At 37.2% G+C, this 13,223-nt stretch overlaps 1 pseudogene; it reads right to left on the bottom strand.

Moving 5' to 3' along the window:
- Positions 1–12,588: 12,588 nt before the first annotated feature.
- LOC113319807 lies at positions 12,589–12,688 on the bottom strand (annotated as a pseudogene).
- Positions 12,689–13,223: the final 535 nt, after the last annotated feature.

The following is a 13,223-nucleotide window of genomic DNA, read 5'->3' as shown; positions in this document are numbered from 1 at the left end:
AGTTGTATCTTGGCTAAACTTACTTTTGGATTCGTCATTTGCACCATTAATGGACGGGAAGTTAAAGTTTTCAGGAAAGAGGATTACCTCGCCTCTATACGCCACTTGCATTCATTGTTTTACCGTTTGCATCTTGTTTTAACATGTCTTATGTTCTTAGAGAATTCTACCACTGTTTTGCTTTCAAAGAATGATCACAATGGATTGCAGACAAGGTGTTTTGTGATTTTGTCGCAAACATAACTTGTGCGAATCTGTACAACCAATACATGGGTATTGTGTTTGGGTATTGGTATTATCCATTGCGTGGTTTATAACCCAGATTTTCCAACACTAAGTGCCTCAAAATTAAGTCAGTCTACTTGGTGTGCAACTCAGAAAGAGTTTGCTTGACAATCCGTGATGCTCTTATCCGTCTTGATGAAGGGCGTTGTCACCTTCACCCTTGTGAATCATTTGAAGTAGTTTGTATTCCTTGTCTGAAGGGGAAGCTGAGCATGAATGAACCATTTGATAGTGTCTTTGAGATCGTGAATGATATACTCGCCATTGCAAAACACTATTACCGCAGCAGTGGTATGGTAGCAGCTCATGTCAAAGAGTGGAACAAACCTGCTGACTACCTTGCTAAGTTGGTGCGCAACCCTGGGGAGCAAAAGTTTTTTCTACCTGATGAGCTCCCGGTCGACTTGTTGGCTCTTCTCAATGAGCATGGAGGGCGTAATCCTTTTATTTTCGATTAGTTGTTTAGTTAATTAGTTATCATCAGTGTTAATTTCTAATCTATGTTTAAACTCCTCCGTACGAGTTGTTTGTTTAAACTCTTACTTTATATCTGCCTGGTTATTTAAAATCCGGGAATTTGTTCATCTTTTTGCTTCTTTAGTTTCGGTCAGATTGAAAGGATGATCATGTTATACAAACTAAATTTACTTCTCCCAAATGTGCACATTTCCATCTCTCAACTGTGCAATGTATCATGTTATTGGCGCTCACTTGGTTGGCAAGAAAAATGAAGCTAATAACTGGGTAGTCTTGGCCTTTTGGATATCAAGATGCCAAGGTATTGTAAGATCAATCAATAAAAAATGACTGGTAGTCTGCTAGAGAACAAGAGGAATGGAGGTGTCCCAGATATTTTTAAATGGACCCATTAATAGGTGGTTTGACCAGTTACTCAGGCAAACAAAACAAAATTGGGAATCAGTTAAGAACCAAACAGTTGAACAAAATGCTTCTGTACAGTATAATCAGTAAATATCATATTAGAAGTTAACCAAATCGATAAAACTGCCTACGAAAAACTATTCAGCAGTTAAAAGTATCAGCAAAGTTTAGGCCTAAGATGCATATCTCACCAGGTTGATGAGAATGAAAATTAAGCTTGTAGGGGAATCAGTTGCGATGCATCTGAAGAATGTGCTTCGATATTCTAGAAAGACCACAAAAATTTAAGTCGATAAGTAAGAGAATGCTGCATTACATTTGAAAGTTTCTTAGGCAGACCCATCTAGTTGAACACAGATGAATGAATAGCACGTAAATGCATAAGTTATTTCAATTCATTAGTTCTGAAATCCAGTGATAACTATTCAACTGTGAGTAAGGTGAAAGACACACCTCATTCTTTCTGCTCCAGCGGAGTGTACCAGTTCAACCACCAAACGCATAAAATGGCGTAAATCCACAGTTCTTGAAGTTTCAGAAGCCTGCGATGGAATCAGGTTAGATAAGGACAGATAAACCAACACACTTACAGACCAAGGCAGACAAACACAAGAAGAAGACAATGAAATCACAATTTCACATGGAGGCAGAAAACTAAAACAGGTTAGAAAGAACAGGTTAGTTAACTTTCCAGCTCAATGACTTCATCAGTTGGACGACCATGAAACTGCAGTAGCACAAGGACACTTGCACTGGCACCATGTTTCTCATATGCCAGAGGCAATGATCGGTTCCTCAAACCGTGATCCTACATTTTTTTTTTGAAGTAGAAAGGTTAAATTTTATTAAAAAGGTGTAGTTGCAGGAAATCCTACAATACACCCCTCATATGATTTCATTAACACTCAACTCATTTTTAGATTACAATCTTAATTTTATTGATGAATCTTTGAATAATCTTACAAGAAAAGATAAAGGAATCAAGAATAACCACTGCTCTAGATTTTTTCTCTCCTATTTACTGCTTTCTTCCTCAAAAAAGATCTCTCTGCCTCCTTTACAACTGAACGACTATTTATAGGGAAATACATAGTCGATGACAGCTAATCTGTCCTTTATTTTCGGATATGGCTTGCGACATTCTCGCAACCTTACAAATATTAATCTCGCAAACTCTCTAATTTTCGCAGGACCATCACATCTTTCTCATGATTTTAGCTGACGTCGTTTATTATATCGTTTCTGAAATTGTTCTGCGACGCTGTTGTGTTGTGTTGTTGATAATTTCGCTGAGACATTATTGCTGCAAGATTATGATCCTACAACTTGCCTCTTCTCATATCTTCTCTGCGAAGTAGAGAATGATGTGAGAAATGCCGCAGTTATCCATCATTTCATATTCTGCATTTATTACACGTATCCTTTTTCCCATCTGTTTCTTGACACGTCTTTTGTAACTGCTGCTTTTTAACCGCTTATATCTTTCTGTATTAATCGTGTTTATCTTCTCGAGGAAAAATTCCCTCTATATATACTCTTTCTCATTCTCTTTTTCTTTCTTTTTATTTTCTCTGCAACTTCATCGTTCTTCTGCAAATTCCGTTATTGCAACTTTTCTTCTTTCTTCTTCTTTCAATCTTTTTAAGTTCTTCTTCATCTTCATATTGTTCCCTCTGTAGATCTTCATCATTCGTAATTTTCTTCGAAATAATCTTCCTGCTAGTGTTTTCCATGGATTCATCAAGGTTAGTTTTTTTTTTTTTTATGGGTTTTGTTGAAATTGATCTTGCTTACTGCCTTATTTGATGTTGTTTATGTGATTCCCATACTCTTGTTATTTCAGCAAAAGCGCCTCCAACACTAAATTTACGGTTCAGAACCTTAATATTCCTAAACCGCAGCATAAGATTGTTGTGCATAAAAGAAAGTCTGCGAATCAAAAGGTAATAAGAAACATTATTCTTTTCTAATAACAATATTGTTGCCTCTGTTTCTTATTTGGATTGTAATTCGCAGGGTGATAAGGAGGTCAATAAACCTCTCAAGAAATCTCGCCACTTTAAAACTGTTGAAACCTCTGTTCCATTCCACTTACTTATCTCTTATAAATCTCCCGCGACATCTTCGCAAGATAAACCATCATCTCCAATTCGCGAAAAAGCTGCCTCAGACTTCATTTCTTCAACTGACCTTTCAATGATTGAAACCCCCATTATTGATCCTTCTGTGAATGAAACTTCTTCTCTTCCTATTGATAATGTTTCTCAACCTTCTATCATTGCCAGTTCTCTACCTGAGTCTCTTCCCTTTTCGAAAGAAACCGTGGAAGGAATAGATATTGCTTTCAAAGTTTTGTCTGAAGTCCTGGATGATGGAAAGAAGTCTTCCATTGATCCTATCAAGTTTAGTGTTTGCGAAATTCTGAGTAAGTATTTCGGTTCTGACAGAGCTGCTTCGCAAACAGCTTTGGAAAAAGAGTGTAATGCTCTTCGTCTCGAAAATCAAAAGCTTCAGAATGTTTTGTTGGATCGTGACAACCTTCGCAATAAGAATGATGAATTGAAAGGTATGATTTTCTTATCTGTGTCTTCAATTTGCCTTTCTAATGGTTTTATCCTTCCCATATTTAATTATCCTTGAAATCCCTCTTTCGCATGTTAAGCCTTAAACCAGAAACGAATAATGGAGATATATCAATGTAAATCTGTTGTTGAAGAATCCCGTGTTGATAAAGAGATTTTGATGAATCAATATAACCAATTAGATAACCTTTATTCATATTCTCTTGATCATATAAATAATCTTACCAATGAAAATACCCAATTAGTTCAGAGGCAAGATTTATTAAGTAATGAAATATCTCGCCTTTCTTATTCTTTAACTAAAGTTAATTTAGGGATGGAAACTTTATCAGATGAGAATAAAACCTTATCTCAAGAGAAGCGAACTTATTTAAACAAGATGACGATATCTTCGCAACAACTTAGCATTCTTCAGAAAGTATGTGATGACCAAGAACAATCTCTTTGCTCTTTGAGAAATGAACTTAAAGAAGTAACAGAGTCATCTATTGCGGAAAGAGATACACTCATTCAAGGTAGAATAGCTTTAAGTGTAAAGGAGAATCAACTTAAAGAACAATATTCCAAATTAGAAGAATCTTATTCTTCTCTTGCGAAGAAAAATGCCTTTCTTATTTCTAAAGAAAAAAATCTTCATTCTCGACTTAAAGGTTTAGTTGGAGATAAATTTGATGATGTAATGGACCGTTCGGAGAATAGTTGTCTAACCTTGATTCAACACCTTATTTCGCAAAAGGAAGGTAGTCATAATAGTTTGACTGCCTTAACTATTTTTTCTTTGTCATATCTATTTGAGTTCTTCATCTTATTGAAATTTTGTATTCTACCTTTCGCAGAGTCTGAGAAGAATCTTCATTCCTCCATTTATGTTTTGGAGGCTAAATATGCCAAAATTCGCAAAGAAAATGCATTGCTCGTCTCTGTCCTTACTGGTTCTCGCGACCGAGCAGAAAGAAGACTTGATTATCTTGCTTATTTTAAGGATATTCAAGATAGGAATCATCAGAGAGCACTTCTTCGTCAAGTTCATCTCCGGGATGAAGTCCTTGTAAATGATATTTTATTTTCTAAATCTCTTCCTCCTACATCAATCGAACCTTTGGAAGTAGATGATGATGAAGTTCCTCGTCCTGCTGATAGTGATTATGATTATGAAAGTGGTGCAGAGGATAATATTTTGGAAGATGAAGAAGAAATTCCTTCTAAGGAAGCATCTTCTGGTGTTAACCAAAATGAGAATGAAAAAGAAATCTCTTCTGAAGAACTAATTGATGGCGATAATCAAGGTGCTAATCAAGGCGAAGATCAGAATCGAAATGAAGGAGAGGCTTGCGATAATGAAAACATTGGCGAAGAACGTCTATTATCTCCTTCTACTGGAATTAATATTGAAGCATGAGCTTCTTATCTTTATTACTTTTTGCGAATAGTATTCTTCAACCAACTTTGGAATCAATTTTCCCTTTTAGTATTTTGCTGGTGAGAAAGATAATGCTTCTTGTTTATTGATTCCCATACTTGCCTCTCATTATCTTTCTTGCGAAAAATAATCTGTTATGAATACATATAAATATTTTGTTTCGTCATGTGGTCTTATTTTTCCTTCCTAATTAAAGGTCTTATTATGCCACCTCTTGTCATTGCGACAAAATCGCAGGACGTCCTTGCACTTTCATGCAAAAACCCATTGATCTTGCCTTAACTTTTTCTTTTGTATTATGGCCTCTTCAGGAATGTTGCGACAATATGACAGGCCTAAATATTCTTGCGAAAATAAATCCCCATGACATTGCCGTCTTGCGACTAAATCGCATGACGTCTTCGCACTTTCATGCGAAAACCCATTGATCTCGTCTTATCTTTTTCTTTTGTATTATTGCCTCTTCAGGATTGTTGCACAAATATGACAAGCCTTAATACCCTTGCGAATAAAAAGCCTCATGAAATTTGCGTCTTAAGACACTTATCAGCTCCCTAATGGAGGGTGCCGCCCTTATCTCCCCCCTGGTTTCCCCTTCAAGGAGGCGTACTTCTACCATACAAGGTTAGTTCCTCCCATCCAGTCTTAACAACAACCAGTTGTTTTCACATCCTCTTATCCCTTTTACCTATAGGGCTTATGGTTACGAGACTGCACCCTAAGTGGGGTTTTCTTCAGGCCGAGTGCAGTATAAGCCAAGACTTGTCAAGAATGGAAAGGTACGCTTCATACGCCCATGGCACTCTTGACTCAACCGTGTACCTCGGCGCCTTGATCAGATCTGCACTCCTTAGGAGAGTCCTTATTACCTTAGTCACCCAACCTAAGTCATATACTTAAGCTGAGAATCCAAGGTGCCTCTCCCGGATGGGCTTTATTGACCCCAAATCTCCAAGACTCAGGTTACGGTGGTGGTGTAGCCTTTCCCCGAGTCATGCAGCAGGTACCCCCTTATATGACGTACTTTAGGTCTTACATTTGCCTCTTGCGAAATTTTATTCGCGAACTAGGGTGTACGCCATGAAGGTTCGCCCCTTTCTTTTATGTCATTGTTCTGTGATTATCTCTGCGAAAGTTTCGCACATCATGATCTTGTTTTGATATGAATAATCTTGCAATTATTCTTTCAGAATCCATAACTTCTCAAAGCTTCTTACGGATAATATCTTTTTAAGTACAACATGTTCCATGGTATGTCAAGTCTATGACCGACATCTCTACCTTCTGGACCCATTAATCTATAAGCTCCTGTTCCAACTATCTCCTTAATGATGTAAGGTCCATCCCATTTTTTCGCTAATTTTCCACCATTTTCTCGCTGATATATTGGTGTCTCTCGCAGAACTAAATCTCCTGGTTGGAATTCGCGTACTTTGACACGTTTATTATATTCTCGGGCTAATCTTCGCTGATAATTCTCCATATGTTGTAAAGCTTTTTCTCTTCTTTCTTCTAATTCATCAAGTTTGTTTAAGATCAAACCCGCACTAAGATTTTTCTCCCAAGCTTCTCTCTTTGTTGTCGGAATAACAACTTTTGTTGGTAACACCGCTTCAACTCCGTATGTTAAACAAAAAAGTGACATTCCAGTAGCTTCTCTTCTAGTTGTATTATAAGCCCATACTGCATTATCTACTTGTTCGTACCATGCTCTGTGATGTCCTTCCAATTTCTTCTTTAATATATCTGCAATTGTTTTATTTGTTGTTTTTACCTGTCCATTAGCTTGTGGATACAAAGGAGTAGACTTTCCACATTTTATCTTAAATGCATTGAGTAACATTTCTATGTTCTATCCTTCAAACTGTTTCCCATTATCGGATACCAACTTCGGAGGAATTCCGAATCTGCAAATGATATTTTCGAATATGAATGTAGAAATATCTTTGTCGCGAATATGATGTACTGCCTTCACTTCTGTCCATTTTGTGAAATAATCTGTTGCGACTATTAAGTATCTTATTTGTCCAGAACCTGGTAAAAATGGCCCCACAATATCTAAGCCCCACTTTCCAAAAGGCCACACACTGGTTAAAGATGACAATGGTGCTCCAGGTGCATGTATTTTCTTTCCATGTCGCTGACAATCTTCGCAACGTCTTGATATTTGTTTTGCATCTTCGTGCATGTATGGCCAGTAATAGCCTTGAATTTTTGCTCTATGTGCCAAAGATCTTCCCCCGCTATTATTGCCAGCATCTCCACTATGTAACATTTTTAGCACCTTTTCTCCTTCCTCTCGTGTCAAACATCTGAGTGATAGTCCATTAAAGGATTTTCGGTATAGCAGCCCATCTCTTAATTCATAATTTGTTGTGTGGCTTTTTAACTTGTGTGTTTCCAATCTATTTCTTGGTGTTTCTCCTTTCGCCAAATATGCATGAAGTTCCGTTCTCCAATCTGCGATATTGTTCGTTTGTTCTTCTTCTTCACCGTCTATTATCATCACGTCCACTTCTTCTTTTTCTTTATTGATTGATGGTGACAGTAGTGTTTGTATTTTTATGCATCTCGCAGTTGGATCTGTCATCATGCTTAAGATGAAAGCAAAAGCGTCTGCGAGTCTGTTATCCTTCCTTGAAATATGACTCCATTTTATTTTTTGGATTTTCGCTGACAATTCTTCAAAGAGCTTCTTGTATTTCTTCAAGGATGGTTCATTTGTATTATACTCTCCCTTTATTTGGCGAATAACTAGCTGCGAATCACTAGTGATCCTGGCATTTTCTAGTTTCATTTCTATTGCGAATTTTAAGGCATGTATCACAGCTTCATATTCCGTTTCGTTATTAGTGGACGCGAATTCCAATCTGAATGAAAAATCCATATTTATTCCTTCTGAAGAAATTAAAACAATTCCAACTCCATTGCCTTCTCCATTTGATGATCCATCTACCAACATCTCCCATCTATTTGGTTCTGTTAATAAATCTTTTGGATCTCCGTGTTCTTCTTCTATATCCATCATTTCTTCTACCGCTTCATTTTCTTCTAAAGGAAATTCTGCCAAGAAATCTGCAATAACTTGTGATTTTGGTGAAGACAAAATTTCATATTTAATGTCAAAGTGGCATACTTGTGCATTCCATCTCTCCACTCTTCCTGATCTTTTAGAATTCTTCATCATTGATTCAATTGGTACTTTTGTTAATACCTTTATCTTCTGCGCTTGAAAATATATGCGGAGCTTAAATTATGCATAAACTAATGCTAAGATCAACTTCTCAATCTTTGAGTAATTCTTCTCGGCAGTATTAAAAGTTTTGCTAATGTAATAAATGGGTTTCTCCACTCCTGCGTCTATTCGCAATAACACAACACTTAATGCATGCGACGTCATCGCAAGATAGATCAATAATTCTTCTCCTGATTCTTCTTTTTGTAAAATAGTTGTATTCATAAGATGTTCTTTGATCCCTTGAAAATATTTTTCGCATTCATCAGTCCATTTGAATTTCGCACCCTTCTTGAGTATATCGAAAAAAATATTTGCATTTGTTTGATGATCGCGAAATGAATCTCCCCAGCGAAGCTAGAAGCCCATTCAACTTCTGTACATCTTTTATTGTTGCTGGTGTTGGCATGTCACGAACTGCTTGCACTTTTTCTGGAACAACCTGTATTTCTTCCTTTAATACAATGTAGCCTAAAAAAATTCCCGATGCAACTCCAATAGTACACTTCTCAGGATTCAGTTTAATGTTATACCGCCGCATTTGTTCAAAAATATCCCTCAAGTCCTGTACATGGTATTTGGCTTCTTTACTCTTTACTAACATGTCGTCCACGTATGCTTCTAATGTTTTGTGTATCCATTTTGCGAACACCTTCTCTACCATTCTTTGGTATGTCGCTCCCGCATTTCGCAAACCAAATGGCATTTTCGTGTAACAATATAAACCTCTAGGGGCGAAGAAAGCAGTATTTTCTTGATCTTCTTCAGCGAGAGGGATTTGGTTATACCCTTTGTATCCATCTAAAGACGATACCCTATCATTTCCCGCTGCGGATTCCACCATTTAGGGAATATCTGGTAACGGAAAACTATCTTTAGGGCAAGCTTTGTTTAAATCAGTGAAATCTATGCAAATCCTTATTCCTTTGTTTTTCTTTGGGACAATTGATAGACGCATTTATGTGTCTAATTTTCCTCAGTGTTTCGTATTGTTGGTACTCGTTTTCGTCCTTATTATGGTGTTTTGTGTATTTTTAGGCATTTTTGGAAAATAAATATTGTTGGAAAAATCGACTCGAAAAATCACTCGGAACACCCCCGGAGGACACTTGCTATACGGAGCCCAGATTTGGTTAAGGGGCACCTCAATTACTAAGGGGTACCCCAAAAAGGCAGCTGCTATTCGCACCCCACAGCTGGTTAGAAGGACACCATCTTCTTCATTTGAAACTTAAAAATTGGCGGGAAAAATGTGGCAGCTCTCTGAGAATGTTTCGATCGAAATTTGAAGATGTTCTAGGTGTACTAAAGGGTTGAAACTTCATGAGTAGTTGTGATATGTCATAAAAGAGCTGGTATGGGTGTTTGTTTCGATCAAATTTGGCTGGAAAACCCGTGACAAGGAATCAGGGCATCCCGTGCATGAGAAGAATAGTTCACGGTTTTTGGAAGATTTATGCGTGTTCTGCTCGTGTATGATGACTCTAGCAACACTCTGGACCGTGAAGAAGATAAATGAGGAGATTTTGCAGTTGTAGAAACACGTGAGAAGCTAAAACAGGGAAGAAAATATTCCCAGAATATTTTTCTTCACTGCCGAGTTTAATGAAAATTTGTGAGAGTTATGGCGTGATATTTTGCTGTTGTTGAGTATATATAGGGTGAGGGGATCATAGAGAAGGGAGACGGAGAGATTGGGAGAGAAAAAGAGCACTACAGAGCGAAAAATCAAATTTGCAGAGCTGCCATTTCTGCTGCTGCAAAACTGAAGAACACGAAGAACGGACCTGCACCAGCAGTCGTTTTTGAACAGTGACAGCAACTCATTTTGTGGGTCGCAGTTTACAGGCAGACTTAAAAACGCAACAGCAACAATAACGGCTCTTTGTAACGGTTTTTGCAACAGTTATAAGCGTTGAAAACCCGATTTTTATTATAATTCTCCCTTATTCATCATTTGTAACCCTTTGAGCATAAATGAAATCAACTTTTGAGCGTGTTTCCAACATGATGAGCGGTTAATTCTCTCGTAACCAAGGCAATGGATGAAGCTATTCACACATGAACAATGGGTAACTCTTTCATTTTCTCTAATATTTAATTATAATTCACTTAATCACTGCTTTTGCAGAGTTCTTAAAAGTTTACATAATTTTCTTCATTAGTTGTGATTCAATTAGATAGGTTATGCTTTGGTTAGATAATCTATGCTTAGGGGATACAATTAATTTTTGAAAATATGTTTGATTATTTGTGGATTAAGAAATAAAGGATTAAAAGGATAATTAGAGTTATGAAATATTTGACATCATTCATGTGTAATAGTGGATTCTAGTGTCTTGGTTATTTTCCAATCACCTGAAATCAATTTTGAGTTAAGTTTTCTATATTTTTAAGTTCTATTAAGTCTAGAATTCATTGCCTTCACAAGCCTCAACGAACTCTTTACTACAACATCATTGAAAATACCATCAATTTTTGGCGCCGGTTCAGGGGACTTGTCTTTAGGATAGAGTTTTTAGATTATTTTTTTTTAGTTTTTTTTGTGCTTCTTTACGTTTTTGGGTTTTTGTCTTTTCCTTTCAGATTTTTGGAATTTGCAGCGAAAGAAATTTTTTCCAAAGCTTTTGGCGAATATTTAAAGACTTGAAGTAAAAGGCAAAGCGAAAGGAGTTAAAGAAGAAGATTTTTTTTTTATTTTATAGGAAAAGAGAGAGAAAAAAAAAGAGTGTTATTTTATTAGATTGTATTAGGAATTCTTTTTATTTTGTATTTTTCTTTTTCTTTTTGCACTTTATTTTTTGGACCTTTCTTTTGGACTTTGGACATTTGGACATTAATTTTTTTTAAACCCTACGGAAGGGTAGATTAAATATTAAACTGTTTGCAGAGAAGGACGGTGATTACGATATCACCTCGGCCCCTCGGGTTCGTACACAACATAGGAGTTGTGGCCCGAGTCGACGACAACGGTTCATCCCCCGTCTGGAACGGGAGGTAAGTTTTTCGAAACACTCGCGAATCCCCTGTCAGCGAGTTAATGTATTCCTTCGTTTACATATATGCTGAGGATTTGAAAACGGATGTTTTAAATTCCTAGTAAAGGGAAAGGACTGGCCATATAAGATAAGGGTTCGGATTTCATCACCGTTCTCTTCTTGTCCACCTTAGGAAAATGAAACCAAACGCGAATCCAAGCTTTAAAATTTGGAATAGAACGAGACCTATAGGGTAACGAGCTTAGTAGGAAAGTCGTTCGAAAAATATTGGTTACTCTTTTAGCATACTTCGAAGTTCATGATGGTTTCCGTGAGTTGAATGCTTGACTGCGCCACCTTGTGATAGCGGTGAGGCCTTGGGTATCAAATCTCCACTGAGCTTCCCTCGCCTCAAATCAACTTAATTTGACTCGGATTGATTCCAGAGGGGTTTGCTTAAATTGTAACGACTTCCCTTTCGAAGGATTAGAAGCTGGTATAGAAACAATCTAAGTGGAGCCATCATTCTTTTTGTTTGCTAGAATTCAGTAGGTTTGCTGTGGTGGAGTCAGCCTTGTTTGTGTTTGCATAGAACTTCCCTTCCCTTTTAGGGATTTTCGTTTTAGTTTTGTTTTTCTAGTGTATACCCGAGGTCATTAGAGAACGGGCTTGGAAAAGAAACACTCTAGGTCGTCTGATTAGTGATAAACCTAGTAGTTCTTCTTGTGAAGGCGGGGTGCTCGAAGACTCTTCTTTAGAGAGCCCCGTTTTTGGAAACTTCAGTTTTGAGAATCTGCTTCTTTGTGAAGAAAGTACTCCTAGTCCTTTGGTAGTGCCATAAATGGAAACTTTAAAAGCTTTATTGAACCCAACTAGGACCTCTCGTCCGTCTTGTATCAAGTTAACTGAAACCGAGGCAAATTATGAACTCAAACCTGGGACTTTACAGATGCTCCCAACCTTTTTTAGGAAAAGAGAATGAGAACCCCTATTTTCATGTTAGGGAATTTGAGGAAGTATGTAGTACTCTGAAAATTAAAAACCTTAGTGATGATGCACTGAAAATTAGGTTATTCCCCTTTTCCTTAAAAGATAAAGCCAAATCTTGGTTGTATAGTTTGGATTCTGAGTCAATTGAAACCTATGAACAACTTACATCTGCCTTTATACATAAGTTTTTCCCAAGGCACAAAACATCGTCTATTAGGACACAAATTTTTACTTTTGCTCAACAAGAGGGAGAATCTTTATATAGGTATTTAGAAAGGTTCAATGACTTAATATCTCAATGTCCTCATCATGGTTTAGAGAAGGTTAGGTTAGTTCAGATCCTCTACGAGGGTTTAGATTATTCAACAACAACCATGGTTGAGTCCTTATGCACAGGTGGGTTTGAGAATAAAACTGTTGATGAGGCGATGGCATTTTTGGATGAAATCGCCAATAAGACCCAACAATGGGAAAATAATAAGGAACCCCAGAAAACAATTCTTCTAAGTAGAGGAAATGTCAATAGGGTAGAAGGATCCTATGAGTCAAATGCTAAAATAGCATCCATAGCCAAAAGGTTAGAAGCGTTGGAATTAGGTCATTCTAGTGGTAGAATAGAGACTTTTTTGGAAGACCATACTGTTGAAGAGCAAGCCAATGCTCTTTATAACAACACTAGATTCGATAACCGTCAGAAGTTTGACCCTTATTCAGAAACCTATAACCCTGGATGGAGAAACCATCCCAACCTTTCTTGGTCTAAGGGCCAGAATCAAGGTCAGTCTAGTAACTCTCAAGCTCCCCCAGGTTTTGGCTATCCTAAGAATCCTTCAGCCCCGGCACAGTTTCAT

Source organism: Papaver somniferum, chromosome 10 (genome assembly GCF_003573695.1).
Source record: "Papaver somniferum cultivar HN1 chromosome 10, ASM357369v1, whole genome shotgun sequence".
Classification (NCBI taxonomy): Eukaryota; Viridiplantae; Streptophyta; class Magnoliopsida; order Ranunculales; family Papaveraceae; genus Papaver; species Papaver somniferum.
The sequence above is the reverse complement of the archived record's forward strand: the minus strand, read 5'-3'. Positions and strand labels throughout refer to the sequence as shown.